This window comes from Arvicanthis niloticus, chromosome 24 (assembly GCF_011762505.2).
Source record: "Arvicanthis niloticus isolate mArvNil1 chromosome 24, mArvNil1.pat.X, whole genome shotgun sequence".
Lineage (NCBI taxonomy): Eukaryota > Metazoa > Chordata > Mammalia > Rodentia > Muridae > Arvicanthis > Arvicanthis niloticus.
Window position 1 is genome coordinate 41,087,786 of NC_133432.1, and position 16,215 is coordinate 41,104,000.

A 16,215-nucleotide genomic window follows, 5' to 3' on the forward strand; every position below is an offset into this window, starting at 1 on the left:
CATCTGGCTGCGTTTGCACTTTTCAGCTCTCGAGCAGATCCTGGCTGGGGGGGTCGGGGGGTGGCGCACATGCCCTCCCGCATCCTGCGAGCCTGCTTGCCTGCCTGCCTGTCTACCTCTGAAATCAAAGCTACAGAGCACAGCCAGATGCTGACAGGAGGAGGAGCCTCAGAACTGAACTCCGCAGCTCTGAAACAGAGCGCCCGCGCTGCAGCTGCAGGCAAAAGTATGCTTTTCTCTTAAACCACGGGCCAGGAATGTGCCCTCTGATGATGATTGCAGGTCAAATCAACAGTCAAGTGATAGAAACCAGACCCGTGCCGAGGCCAGGCGCAGCGGTAATGAGATCCAGAGTCCATGCAAGGCTCTCTGGCAGGCCCCAAGGGGGAGCCAAGCAAGCACTGTTTTGAAGGGCTCCCCGCCCCACCCTGAAGGGTTACATCCCCCCCCCCCACACACACATACACTTTATCTGACCCTAGGGTTCCATAGCTATGCACCAGAGTCAGCCTGATACTCATACATGAGCCTTGCTTGTGTGAAAGATAGGGAGAGATCAGCTCGTCGAAGAGAGAATAAAGCCGATCTGTGTTCTGTGAATGTGGACCGTGGGATGGTGAGAAAGGAGGTAGGTTGTGGTTTGGGCTTTATTCTCTCTGCGCTTGGTACATGCCCCTAACAGCATAACGTCAAATGGTTTTTGACTTCTGTTTAGGAATGCACAACATTTACTAAGAACTTGTATATAGTGCAACCCCCTTGGTGAGAAGGAATTCTGATGAGGCACAGTTGCTAACAGCAGTTCGCCTGCAAGGAGTGCAGATCTTAGAGGCCAGTGCACTATCGACACTAGGCAGCTGTCTTTAAAGTGGAGGGAAGCAGTTAAGGGGGGATGCATGATACCCATGTGGTGGCATTCCATCCCCTGTGAGGTGAATGGGAGAGATAAAGATAGAGGCAGCATGTTTGCTCTGGTCCCATCCTTGTCTCCTGAGAGAGAACTGGGTGCCTGGTCCTCAGCTCCCTGGGTTTGATACTGGAGATGATGAATGTTGTACGGTAGGATCCTCTGAGACAAACAATCAGCTTCAGGAATTCAACTCTCTCCATTTACAAAAGAGCATCCCATCTGAGCTTACTGACTGTTTGCCCAGCCACACCCCCCCCCCAACCTGTTCTATGTAACTCTACTCTAATGTCATGTGACCCAGAGGAGGGGCTCAAGTATATAGGCTGGAGAAAAGTAGGAGGAGGGTGGTACTCCACCACTGTAGCTATGGGAAATCCATCATTCCTACTGGATAAAGGCTTTCCAGTGCAGCCTTGTGTTTTATTTGAAGAAGGAGAAGAAGGAGAGGGGGAGTGGGAGTGGGAGGGGGAGGGGAGGGGGAGAGGGGGGAGAGGGGGAGAGGGGGAGAGGGGGAGAGGGGGAGAGGGGGAGAGGGGGAGAGGGGGAGAGGGGGAGAGGGGGAGAGGGGGAGAGGGGGAGAGGGGGAGAGGGGGAGGAGGGGAGGGGGGAGAGGGGGAGAGGGGGAAGGGGGAGAGGGGGAGAGGGGGAGAGGGAGAGGGGGAGAGGGGGAGAGGGGGAGGGGGAGAGGGGGAGGGGGGAGGGGGGGAGGGGGAGGGGGGAGGGGGGAGAGGGGGAGGGGAGAGGGGGAGGGGGGAGAGGGGGAGACGGGGAGAAAAGAGAGGGGGAAGGAGAGGGGGAAGGAGAGGGAGAAAGAGGAAGAGGAAGAAGAAGCCAAGATATGTTTTAATATAGCCAGGTATAGTGAGGTGGAAGGGGGTACCTATGCTGGCCCTTGCTGAGGCATCACTTTCCCCCTGAGATACCAGCCATATGACAGAATAGAGTTTGTTTAAGGCACGGGAAGTAGAGTTGGGAAGGGAGGAGAGAGAGAAAGAGAGAGAGAGAGAGAGAGAGAGAGAGAGAGACAGAGAATAACAAGAAAAACAAGAACGATGAGGAGGGGGAGGAGGAGGAGGAGGAGGAGGAGGAGGAGGAGGAGGAGGAAGAGGAGGGGGAAGAGGAGGAGGAACATGTGGGGGAGGGGGAAGGGGAGAAAGGGGTCAGGGAGAGAAATGGCAGAGGGTAAGAGAGTAAGAAAGTAAGAACAAGAGGAGAGAGCAAACAGCCCCTTTTATAGTAAGCCATGCATACCTGGCTGTTGCCAGGTAACTGTGGGATGGAGCCTAGAAGAAATGCTAACACACACTCTTGTAGCTAACCAGTCATCTCTGCTCTTGTAGTTAAGGCCAATAAAGTCACTGGTTCCCCATGGGGAACATTGGTGGAATCTGTTTTTGTTCACCATTCAGACCTTAGGAGGCAGGTAGACATTGTTTTTGCCTCCCCGAGGAAGTAATTTGAGCAACACTAAGCCTACCTGAAGGCACAGATATATTTTGAAGTCTGTCTACACACACACTTGCCCTGCCCTTTGCATGCACCATAGAAAGAACCATTGGTCCCGAGGGAATGAGGTGTCTTGAGTGGTTTGGAGACCTTTCTGTCATTTGCCTTGCTCAATGTCATCCTCAATGTTGTGACCTCTATACAGAGGGCTTACTTCTAGGCAACCTTGTCATGACCAAGAAGTCAAAGAATTGCAATTCATGAGCATGAAAAAAGAAAAGCCTTCCCACAGTTGCAGCCCCAAAGGACACATCGCCATAGAGGGAGAAGGAAGGAAGGTCCTGACTCCTCCGTGAATGTAGGCAGACTTTCTAGGGAAGAATTCACAGTAGAGGGGGGAACTGGACCCTCCAAGAGAGGAAGCTCCTTTTGCCTAAAATCTGTACCTCTTTGGAGGGGGTGGCTCTCTCCAAGTTCAGCTACAAGATACCTTGGAGACATCAGACATCCAGGTTGTTCCCCCCAGAGAGAATCCTGTGTGCTGTTCCCTGCCCCCCTGGATTTATATTTAAAAAATACATTATAGAATAGATTAAAATAGTCCAGAACTTCCTGAGAATTCAGGAGTGCCTACATAGATGTTCCTACTAGGCTGTCTGGCTGTCTCCTCTGAGACACTTCCAGGCTTCGGAGCCTCCGGTCTCTTTCTCCATGAACTGGATTAGAGTTCCCAAGCCAGGCTTTGGACATGGGTGGCTCTGCTCAGGTTTACCTGATATTCGCTAGATTCTCACTCTGTCATGGCTCTCCCTTCAGTGTTCATTCATGACCTGCAGCAGATGGGGGAGGCATGCCACTCCTACCTGGGAACTGCCATGAGTCCTCTCTTGGCTCTCTGTCCTCTGGGACCTCAGCATTGGCTGTAAAAGCACAGTGAGAGCTTTTAACAGTGATGTCACTACTGTTGAAATGCCCACCCAGAAAAAAATAACTGGCATCGATTGAGCACTTCCTATGTGAAAGGATTTATAATCTTTTCAATTCCATAAGACAGGCATTTATTTTCCCTGTAATGGGCAAGGAAACAATGTATGGATCCTCAGCCAATCACAGGAATCAAGGCTCGGCTGGCCATGCCTTAAGATATCTGTTCTAGCTTTGGCCCATAATGGATGAGCATCCTTGAAGGCTGGGCTTTCAATGCTAAAACAGGACACAATTGACTAGCCCTTGAAGGAACATGGAGTCAGACATGGAGGCCTTGAACATGTCTTTCACAGAAGAACAAGCCACACTGCAGTTCTGGCTCCAGGAAGAAACAGGGACAAGAGTCAGACAGGAATCAAACAGGAATTTATTTCCTTGCATACTGTGACAGTAAATATAAAGTCTTCCCATCATCAGAAAAATCTGGCTTTAGTTTCCAAACCAGGACCCAATGCAGGTCATAGAAGTGTAGACAGGCTTGGTTGGAGGACAAGGTTTGTCACTGGAGAGTAGAGGGACACCTGGGTTTTCTTCTTTCTGTGAGCCCAAGAAATCTAAAACTAGATGAATGTTTTGAGTACACTCCCACAGGCCTACAGGGTTTAGTGTCTGAACATGCACTTCTCTGAGAATGTTTCAGGATGCACATCCCCCAGGGATGGAATCAGAGTCTTTGTTCAGAGCTGCCTCCACCACCCCAGAAGCTCTTTGGAGGATAAAGAATGGATCTCTCTTCCATTTTTTTCTGCTGCTTGTTTTTTTTTTTGGGGGGGGGGAGATGTCTCCCTCTTTTCTGGTTAGCTGGGAAGTGTTCCAGTAGTCCCTGTCCTAGTTGACTGCTTTGAACTTCAAATGCACTACCCCACAGAAGTAGCTGAAACTGGGTAACTTCATGCTCTAGAAGCCCAGCCCCCACTGTGTGGCCCCCAGCATCACTCTGCTGGGTGGGCTGGTGGGCTAGAGGGAGATGCTAACATTTCAGTGGTTCCCATGGCAGCATCTGAGAAGATGCTAGGCACAGCAGCTGGGGCAGAGTTCAGGGGACCCTAGAGAAGAACACTTTGTGAGTGGCTGGTTCCCATGGCAACTACAGCACGCCTGTGAGCAGCCACGAACCTGTAACCAAGGCTAGGTCAGCCTTGAAAATCTAGAATGTCTGTGGCTGCAACCTGCAGCAGAACACCTTTTCAGGGTGGTATTTTTAGTACTGGCGTGTCCTAAATAGCTGAGCCTCCATTTCCTGCAAGCAGACGTCTCTCCCAGACGATAACTATTCATTCATCTATGTTATAAGGGATTAAAATCTGTGGTGCTTTGAATAAGTGTCCCTCATAGGCTCAGGTATTTGAACACTTGGTCCCCAGATGGTGGCTCTTTGGGGAAGTGGGCAGCCTTGCTGGACAAAGTACAACAGTGGGAGTGGGCTCAGAGGGTTTATAGCCTTTCCCCCACTTCCTCCTCCACACGTTCTGCTTCCTGTGCAGATGAAATATGATCAGTCAGCTTCCTATTTGCACCATTACGCCATTCCTTCCTCGCCATGAGGACCATAAGCTAAAATAAAACCTTGCTTCCTTACGTTACTTTTGGTCATGGTATTTTTCCACAGGAGCAGAAAGTAGCTAATAAGGTCTCTGTCGTAGTTAGGGTTTCACTGCTGTGAAGAGACACCATGACCATGGCAACTGTTATAAAGAAAGCATTTAACTGGGGCTAGCTTACAGTTCAGAGGTTCAGTCCATTATCATCTGGCAGGAAGCAAGACAGTGCTGGCTTGGAAGCTGAGTTCTACATCTGGAATTGCAGGCAGCAGAAGGAGACTGTGCACCACAGAGCTGGTGCATAGGAGACTTCACAGCCTACCCCAACAGTGACATAATTCCCCTAACGAGGCCACACCTACTCCAACAAGGCCACACTCCTCCAGCAAGGCCACACCTATTCCAACAAGGCCACACCCACTCCAACAAGGCCACACCCCTCCAACAAGGCCACACCCACTCCAACAAGGCCACACCTCCCAATAGTGCACTTCCTATAGGCCAAGCATTCAAACATATGAGTCTGTGGGGGCCATTCCTATTTAAACCACCACAGTCTCCATCTTCCCCAACAAGTGAAGAAGGAGGATGAGGAGGATTCAGGATTTTCCCAATTGTCTTGAGATGCTATCAGTAGCACACTTCACAAGTAAAGGAAATGGAGCTAACTGTGCAAGTTCCCCAAATCCACTCGTGCTTTCTTCCTGCACATGCATAGCCTGCCTCCTTTATGACTGAGAGGCCCTGTGCTTAGCCACTTGGATAGTGTGTTTTCTCCTCTAGAGCGCTACCTACTAGCTTTCTGGTGAGAAGCCATAAAGACCATTTCCAGGCTTGGTCTTAATCATGTCACACTCTACCACATTCTCATCCTTTCTGGCTAAAATGACAATGGCCCTGGGCGCACTAGAAGTAACCTGGGGAAGACGGTAGAACCCCTTCTGGTCTAAATTCCTGTGTGTTTCTGATAGGAAGGACTGCCCTCCCCACCCCTCCACCATTCACCTTTTCTCTGGCTGAGACTAAGTAGAAAATAAAACTTTCAGCCTGATTGTATGCACTGTCTGGGTCTATTTGTTTCTACAGTCAGGACTCCCTGATTGGAACATGAGGAGAGTTCTGTCTAGCTTCCAGCTTCTCTGTACTTTATTTCAGATTTTGGAGTTGGTCTCCAGGCAACTGGTAACATTTAAGGTACATGGTAAAGTTGTGCAGATACAAAAATCCAAAGGTATATGAATGAACGGTTGATAAATAGATTAATAGATGTGTAAGTGGATGGTTAGATGGATGGATGGATGCATGTATGTATGTATGTATGTATGTATTGATGGATGAATGGATGAATGGATGGATGGATGAATGGATGGATGGATGGATAGATGAAGGTTGGATGGGTACATGGGTGGATGAATGCATAGATAGATGGTTGGGTCTATAAACATATAGGAAGAAGGCTTAGTTGGCAAATAAGCAAATGCATAAAAATTTCTACTACAAAACAAGGAAAGGTCAGGATGTTCTAAATAGAGTCAGTAGAGTCTAATCAAGACACCGATGAAGTAAATAAATCCAGAAGATGTCTCATGACAGTGACAATATCCTCTTTCTATATGCTGGCAATTCCAGTCACATAGAAGAATTAGAAAAGCAGAAAAGGGAAAAAGAGGAAAGACCTGTGGTTTAAGCAGCCACTGCTGCTGAAAATGTTTCCCACTCCTTCCAACCAGAACTAGGATGGCCACTTTAAGAAATAAAAATATGCCAGGCAGTGGTGGCACATGCCTTTAATCCCAGCACTTGGGAGGCAGAGGCAAGCAGATTTCTGAGTTCGAGGCCAGCCTGGTCTACAGAGTGAGTTCCAGGACAGCCAGGACTACACAGAGAAACCCTGTCTCGGAAGAAAAAAAAAACCCAAAAAAAGAAAGAAAGAAAGAAAGAAAGAAAGAAAGAAAGAAAAAAAGAAAGAAAGAAAGAAAGCAAAATTTGAATTTCAAATATATAAATATCTATTCATGTAATGCTAAGGAGACTTTTTAAATACAATCACTTTATTGCAATAAATTGACAAATAACAGCATCACGCAGCTAGATTAAGGCGTAGACACTAGCATGTGCTCGTCAAGGGACACTGCTGTTGAGACTCTTGTCCTATTACCAGTGTGGTTTGCCTCCTAGCCACCAGCAGGGAAAAGGCCTCTGGAAACCTCATTCAGCCTCTTTCCTGCATTGTGGGAAGTAGTCTAAGCACACAACACGGTGAGTCCATGAACAGTGACGATCATTAGAGCCGCAGAAACCAACCTTTGCCTGTTAGTCTTCTGAGTCCAAAAAAAGATGTGCATTCAAGTTTTACTGTAAAACGTAAGATCTCATTCACAATAGCATTTACAAAATGGAACCCAGGCGGCCTTTCTGCTTCCACCTTTGAAGAAAGTCTGTGTGTTCTTTCCAAGGTCCCTTAAAAATAACGAGCCGTGGGTAGTTCCTGTCATTCTGGAGAAGCTGATGGAAAAGCAGCCTGTTGTCTGCCCAGAAGCCTGTTTAGTTTGGGCTTAGGCACATGGTGGTTGAACGAGAATGTCCCTCACATGCTCACATAGCTGCACTTTTAGACCCCAGCTGGTGGAACTGTTTGGGAAGGATTAGGAGGTGTGGCCTTGTTGGAGGAGGTGTGTCACTAGGGGATTGACTTTGAGGTTTCAGGAGCCACTCCCCTTTCTGCTTCCTGTCTGTGGATTAAGTTATAAAACTCTTAGCTATTGGTCCAGCAACATGCCTCCCTGCCTGCCTGCCACCATGCTTCCTGCTGGTAGTGAACTGAACCTCTGAAACTCTAAGCAAGCCCCCAGCTAAGAGTTGCCTAGGTCATGATGCCTCTTCACAGCAGCAGAACCAAGTCAAGGAGTTGCTTTGTCATGTTTTCCATCCCCTGTTTGTTTGGCTTGGCTTGGCTTTGAGACAAGTTCTCACAGTTCAGGCTGGCCTGGAACTCACAATGTAGCTCAGGCTTGACCCCATGATCCTTTTTCTCTGGGGTTATAGGTATGTGCCATTGCCCCTGGCCTTACAAATGTGTCTACCTTTGGACAGACGCTATTCTCCTCTCCTTTTAGATCCAAACTACCTTGGTTTGTTTTCTTGATAGTTCCAGGAATCATGGGGGGAAAAATGAAAGGAATTCTGTCTCACTCTTCCCTCCTACATGAATCATATTGCAAGTTAGCTTTAGAGTCTCTACAGAGCAAAAACTAACAAAAGGACCAAGCTGTTACATCCACCTTCCAGAGGCAGAAGACACTCAGATCTGTCACCCACTCCGACCCTGGCTGGCATGTGCTGCCTCCCATGCAAAGAGGCTGACATCTGGATTCAAACAGCTGGATTCAAGCATTGCTCATGACAGAGCCATCATTTCCAGCAACCTGTGCCTATGTGGATTCTAGAAACTTCACTGCACTTCAGTGCAGTTCCATCTTGAACACACAGCAACATGCATGCCATCATAATGTCACACATGACGTCAACAGCCCTGCCCCAAACGCCTCAGCTCATATTCAAGACTACTGGGTGTTATGAATTTTGATAATTTTGCAGTACGTATGATGCTTTCTAGTCTTATAGACACTTGCAAGTTTAACTACAGGAAGCAAAGACTTTAGCCTTTTCCTCTGTCATTCCTCTGCATGTAAATATAAAATCAGCATATCCTTGGATGGTGTTGTGTTGGAATTTTAAAATTGCCATTTGAGTTGCTGGCTTCAGTCTCGTAAACTACTGTAAATGAATCTTGGCTTGAGGTTAGGACAGAATTTTCAACAATGTCAGAAACGGCCCTAAACACATGTCTACCATTTTGGACCACATACTTGTGCAAAATGTCATCCTCGGCATTAGCAATTACAAAAATCAAAATGTTGAAGATGCTCCCACGCCCTGCAGCACCAAACACTCTGCCAAGATTTTATTCTCTAGGTCAAAATAAACAAGGGCGTCCATCTCATTACTTCGTGAATTCACTTTGTCTTTAACAATTTGTAAAATTATATGTCTACCAGAGAATTCTTTTCAAAATAAAATTTCAATATGAGGTATCCATAAATGTTTTGTGTGTATACCTATTTATATGTGCCAAAGATCACATAAAAAAATTCTTGAGCTGCAGTGGTGGCGCACGCCTTTAGTCCCAGCACTTGAGAGGCAGAGGCAGGCGGATTTCTGAGTTCGAGGCCAGCCTGGTCTACAGAGTGAGTTCCAGGACAGCCAGGACTACACAGAGAAACTCTGTCTCAGAACCCCCCCACCCCCCAAAAAAGGAGTTTTTTGAGCAAAAAGAGTGGGGAAAGTTTAAGTAACCCTGGTATAGAGCAAATGCACTTGGTGTTTTAAAAGAACAGGAAACTGTAAGATGTGACAACACACACCTGTACCTCCAGCCCTGAGGATGGCTTGAGGGCTGGGGAGTTAGAAGAAGGAGGGAGGAGGGCAAACTCCAGAGTAGCCTAGTGAGGCCCTACCCTGAGGCAAAAAGGTGGTGGGTAGGGATCATTAAAAAAAGGAACCATTCCGTTCAAGGTGCCTATGGCTGTCTAGATGAGCCGCCTCTTTTGGCTGTGATCTGCAGGTGTGGAACACGGGTGTTCCAAGGGAATTGAAAACGCCACAAAAGTACACAAATTAATCATGCGACTAAGCCAGGCAGGCTCTGAACACCGACCCGCAAGGCATGCTGGGAACTTGCTTGCCGCAGAGAAGATTTTACTTGGATGCTCGGTTTTGAGATGAAACTTCTGCAAGGAGAACAGAGCCTGAAGTGAACCGAGAACCAACCTGGAGCTGTCTCGACATCTCTCCCCATTCCTTAGCTCTGGCTGTGGCTTCTCCGAGAAGTAACCAGATAAAATAAGGGTTTGCATTTGAAATTTCGAGGCTGGGGGTGGGGGTGGGGGGGTGGGAAACAGCTCCCACAGGAATTTCTTCCAGCGGAACCAGAAAGCTTCTCAGCTCTGTACATAACAACTACACCATCACATGAGCACAGCCTCGGTGCTCAAAGGCACTCTGTCTCGAAAAGGCCATGAGTAAGGCACAACCAGCCGCTTGTTCTAACCTAATTTCCAAAGTATGTGCTGGGCAGAACTTCAAGTGAATTCCTGGGTATGTGTGGGCGCAATATGTTGCAACTTGTTGCAGTAGAGGGAGCATACATATATACCTTTTCTGTAGAAATCTCTGGCAATGCTTAAGATATATGCAAATGGATTGAAGATAAGAGAAACCATACGCTTTTTTTTTTTTTTTTTTTTTTTTTTTTTCTGTGCTAATTCTAAAAATACTAGTAAAAGTCAGGCTGTTGTCAGGGCTGGAGAGATGGTTCATTAGTTAGGAGTACTTGCTGCTCTTCTGAAGGATTTAATTCCCAGTACCTATCAGATGGTTCACAAGCGTCCTTAACTCCAAGTCCAAACAGTACAACGCCCTCTTCTGGCCTCCAGTGCTCCAGTGCACATACAGACAAGTGAGCACACCACACACACACCACATACCATACACCCACACAGACCACAACATACCACGCATAACATACACACACAGACCACGGCAAACACCACACACACCACATACTACACACATACACACACCACAGCACACCACACACACACCACACCACACATAACATACACACAGAGCACCACACACACCACACATAACACACATACATACACACACACCACACACATTACACACATATACACACCACACACATTACACACATATACACACCACACATACATACATACCACACCACATACACACACCACAACATATACACATACCACACATATACCCAACATACACATATCACTGTACATACACAACTGCACATATCACACACACACTATACCATATACACATACACCACACACATACACAACTGCACATATCACACACACACTATACCATATACACATACACCACACACATACACATACCACATACATACACATACACACACATACTACAACACCACACCCACATACACCATACAACACATATACACAAACACACCATGCACATATGCACACATCACACATATACACACACACCATACACCATAACACACACACCATAACACACACACCATAACACACACACACACAATACAATTAAAATTCAGGATACCATGGGGATAAAAGACAAAGTATTTTAAGAAAATGAACATTTCAATTACCCTGTCGACACCATGCCAAAGCTATCATTTTACTCTGGCACACATCAAATGGAGCTGGATTGCTTTTTCAGTTAGGAAAGAACCCTAGAGTTAAAATTACTGCCAAGTCCTGGAGGCTTGTAAGACAGTTATCTGGGAAATTCCTTAAAGTCTTGTTTGTTTAATGGACAACAAAATGAAAGAGAGCATGCTTTTCTCCATCAGAGCAGGGATCCATCCTGTTCTCTTGGGGCTCAGTTATGAACTGGAAATAGGAAAAAAAAACAAATAAAAAATATACATGATCAATTCATTTCTTACAAATGTGATTTTTATTTTTTTATTTTTTTAAAGATTTTTTTTAACCTGTTATTGATAGGTTTTATAAAGCCAATGTTAAGTTTGTTTCTTAAATGGAATCACAGAAAGACCATCGTGAACCACCGTGATGGTTCTAGGGACCAAACCCAAACTCTCTGCAAGGGCAGCAAGTGCTCTTAACTGCTAAGCCATCTCTTCAGCTCCCAAATGTGATTTTCCTTACCTGAAACATCTTCCATAAATTAAGCCAAAGCTGATGTTTCTTAGGGTAGTAGGGTCAGGTCAATGTCTGTCTGAAGAAGTGGAAATGATCCTGCTTTGGATAGGGAGCTGTCACACAAAGCATCTTGCATTCTGAGGATGCTGGCTTCCACTCTATCAGTCCTCAAGAATAAGATGAAAGCTGAAGAAGCAGATCATGAGCTTCCACCACCCCGGCTGAAGCAGTGTGGATGGGTTGGATATTCATGCACACAGAGAGTCCTGTACCAGAGCTGGCAGTTCCCAGCATTGTGACCCAGGGCAAAGTATCTTCTTCTCCAAGGGTCACTTTGCTCCTCTGTAAATGAGCCTGGGTCATAACAGTGCCTGGCTTTAGTCACACAGAAATGGCTTATCCCTAAATGGTTTATGTGCTGAAAGCTTTGTCTCTGATGCAGCAGAAGCAAGAGTTGACAGGACGTACATCACAGGGACAATGCTTTGAGCCTGGCTCTTGAAAGCAGCCTGAGTCTTGCACCAATAGGTTAGTTACCGGAGAAACAAGCTATTATGAGTGGAACCACTCTGTACATTTGACATCTTAGCTGGAGCTGTTAACATTTTTGTGTCATAGTCTTCTTTTATTTGATGTCATCTACCACTGTGGTCCAGCATAAGGCCCTTTCCAAATGTAGTCACCTCGAGATCTGTGTGCCAAAATTAAGCTTTTTGGTTTTCTTTCTTTTACAAAGCACAATAGACTCGGGTGTTTTGTTATAGTAAATAAAGACCGGGTGGTGAGTTTGTTTTAAGATTAAGGAATAGGTATATCCATGCACCTGACATAATGCAATGCTTAAAACAAAGGTAGGTCATTCTAAAAATACTGGTTATCCTTCTAGGAGTTTAAGATTTCCTAGTGTGAAAATAATATAGGAATTATTCTGTTGGTGTGATAAAACACACCAACCGAAAGCAGCTTCTGGAAGGAAAGGGTTTTTTCAGCCTACAAACTACAGTTAATCATTGAAAGAAGTCCAGGCAGAAACCAGTAGGCAGGCCTGATACCAACCCATGTAGTGTTACCTCTAACCAGAGAACTCACAGCCAAGAAAGTGCAGCAGAAATCATGGAGGAACACTGTTGGCTCACTTGCCAACTCCTGCTCAGCTCACTTTCTTACATAGCCCAAGACTGCCTACACAGGGAATGGTACCACCCATGGTGGACTGGGCCATCCTATATCTATAATTAAGTCAATCCCCACAAGGCAATCTGATTTACTCATTAACCCTTCAGCAAAGAGTGGTCTTCTCTAGAAGATTGTCCTTTTCAACTGAGCATATAGCCTATTTGCATTTGTTATCATAGCTGTTATGGTTTACATGTGAAATGTCCCTTGCAGGCTCCTGTAATAGCTTGGTCTCTCCTCCCACTCAGCTGTGTTGCTTTGGGTTTTTGTAGAATCCTTGAGAGTGTGGATTAGTTAGCAGAAGTGAATTACTCAGGAGGGACTTGAAAATGATACCCGCTTCTGGCTCTGGACCCAGCTGTCTGCTTCTTAATCAGCTAAGACAGTAGTTTTCAAGCTGTGGGTTGAGACTCCTCTGGAGAGGGCTCAAATGACACTTTCCCAGGAGTTACATCTCAGATAATCTGTGTAGTGGTTTGAATAGTTTGACCCTCATAGAATCAAGTGTTTGAATATGTTTGGCCCAGGGAGTGGCACTATTAGGAGGTATGGGCTTGTTGGAGTGTGTCACTGTGAGGGTAGGCTTTGAAACCCTCCTCCTAGCTGCTCGAAAGACAGTCTTCTCCTGGTTGCCTTCAGAACAAGATGTAGAACTCTCAGCTCCTTCAGTATCTGTCTGGACCCTGCCATGCTCCCCACCGTGATGATAATGGACTGAATCTCTGAACTTATAAGTCAAACCCCAATTAAATGTTGTCTCCTATAAGAGATGCCTTGGCCATGGTGTCTCTTCACAGCAATAAAACCCAAACTAAGACATCCTGCATATCAAATATTTACATTATGATTCATAATGGCAGCAAAATTACAGTTGTGATATAGCAACAAAAAGAATTCTACGGTTGGGAGTCACCACACCATGATAAGCTGTATTAAAGGGACACAGCACCAGGAAGGTTGAGAATCACTCAGCTAAGATGTAATAAGACACATGTACTACCACACTAACTGGCTACAGCCTCTCCAGCAGACAGGCCTTCCCTACTATGAGGAACTGATGGCCTCTCAACTGTAAGCCAAGTGTCTATCCATAGTAAGCTGGTGTTTGCTACTTCAGCCTATTTTACCAAATTCTGTCCCCAAAATGTTTAAAAGAGAAATACCTATTTTCCTTTCAGTGAACCACCTTGTTTGTTTGTTTGTTTGTTTATTGGATGCCTGTTGATGCCTAACAGTTTCCTCCGGGATTGAAGCATTCCATCCTGCAGGGAAGCTCCTTAAGCAAGCTCAAAAGAGTTTCAGGAAGTTCCTGAAACTGACCAGATTCACTAGACCCCGCCCAGTTCAGAGTAAGCAATAAAAGCCAAGAGACCCTGCCAGTCAAACAGCGCAGCAAATTAGACTCTCAGACAAGTAGAGCTGCAAAGAAGACTCTTGAGATAAGACCCACTGCCTGGAAGAAGTAGAAACTAGCTGATGAGGTGCCTGAAAGAGTTTTAGGCCAACCAAGACACCTGGATAGGATAGCCAACCTGTTGAGCCTCCTGCAGGCTAGTGTGAACTTTGTGAGCTGTCACCCATGCTGGGGAGGAATTTGTTATGCAGCTATCATTTCTTCTTCTGTAAGTAACCTCAATAAAATGCATCATTTACCAGGTTGGTCTGTACTTTGGTTTGTCAGAGGCTCTCTGTGTGGGGGTGAGTGGAAATGTGTGTAGCATCTCCCTGGGAAAAGTTTTGTCACACAACACTAACCTGATTTCCTTCCACCCAAATAAAGGCACCCTCAATTTCAGGGCTGTAATCAATTTTAGTTCCCATGCTTCATTTGGACACCTTGTAGTGGCTACCAGCATGATATCTCAGGGTCTCAGAATGAGGATAGGCTACACCTCGCTTGGGTTTGCATGCATTGGTGTGTCAAGGCAAAATTTTAGTTCGGAGAGCAGTTCTGCAGGAATGAAGAGGAAAGCCTCAGTAAATATTTCAGTAAGAATATCCTCCCACCCACCAAGCCAATCCGCAGTCAAGTGCACTGCTTTCTAGTGATTTCATTTATCTGACAGAGCCACGAGCTATTTGTAATATATATATATATATATATATATATATATATATAGTGTCAATCATGATCAGAAAAACTCAGTCAAGTGCTCAGATAATCACATGGGGACAAGCTGCAAAGAATGTTTTTCAGGGTCCAGATGGGAGGACCCAGGTGTCGCTAGCAGGTACTTTTACCCTACTGTCTACGAGAAATCATACCTGAGAATTAGTGCTCAGCCCCAAGGCCTTGCCCAGCTCCCACGGAACTTAACAGATAGTCTCCAGCGGAGGCTCAGTGGTTAATAGAACTGGCTGCTCTTACAAAAACCCTGCTTTGGTTCCCAGCATCCACATGGTACCTCAGAACCATCTGTAACTCTAATTCTAGGAGATTTGATGTCCTTTCTGGCCTCTGAGGACATCATACAAATACAATGTTCACACACACATGCATGCAGGCAAGCTTTCAAAAAATAAAAAAAATAAAAAACCTCAATCTAAAAAAAATTTAAAGAACACCAAAAAAAACCCTCATGAAATTAATTCCAGCAATCTACTTTATTTAAAGTATATGTTCACAGAACTACTATTTCAATATCTGATGGATACAAAAGCATTCTGCAACATTACAAGTTTTTTTCCCATATTTTCTTTTCTTTTTTTTTCTTGACTACTGTCTCGAAAAACCAAAAAAAAAAAAAAAAAAGAAAAAAAGAAAAGTATATACATATATACATATATACATATATACATATATACATATATACATATATACATATATACATATATACATATATACATATATACATATATACATATATACATATATACATATATACATATATACATATATACATATATACATATATACATATATACATATATACATATATACATATATACATATATACATATATACATATATACATATATACATCATATATACATATATACATATATACATATATACATCATATATACATATATACATATATACATATATACATATATACATATATACATATATACATATATACATATATACATATATACATATATACATATATACATATATACATATATACATATATACATATATACATATATACATATATACATATATACATATATACATATATACATATATACATATATACATATATACATATATACATATATACATATATACATATATACATATATACATATATACATATATACATATATACATATATACATATATACATATATACATATATACATATATACATATATATATAGTGGTAGTCAAGCCACATCGGAAACCCAAGAAGACCCGAGCCCGCGAAGACTGAAGCAGGGGCAAAGACCAGCAAAGTCC

At 44.5% G+C, this 16,215-nt stretch overlaps 1 long non-coding RNA gene across 1 annotated transcript; it reads left to right on the forward strand.

Annotated features, from left to right (window-relative positions):
- The first annotated feature begins 489 nt into the window (after window positions 1-489).
- Window positions 490-9,175, forward strand: LOC143438203 (uncharacterized). The gene is made up of 2 exons (XR_013107192.1): window positions 490-628; window positions 8,173-9,175. It is a non-coding gene; the product is annotated as an uncharacterized LOC143438203 (long non-coding RNA).
- The last annotated feature ends 7,040 nt before the right edge of the window (window positions 9,176-16,215 follow it).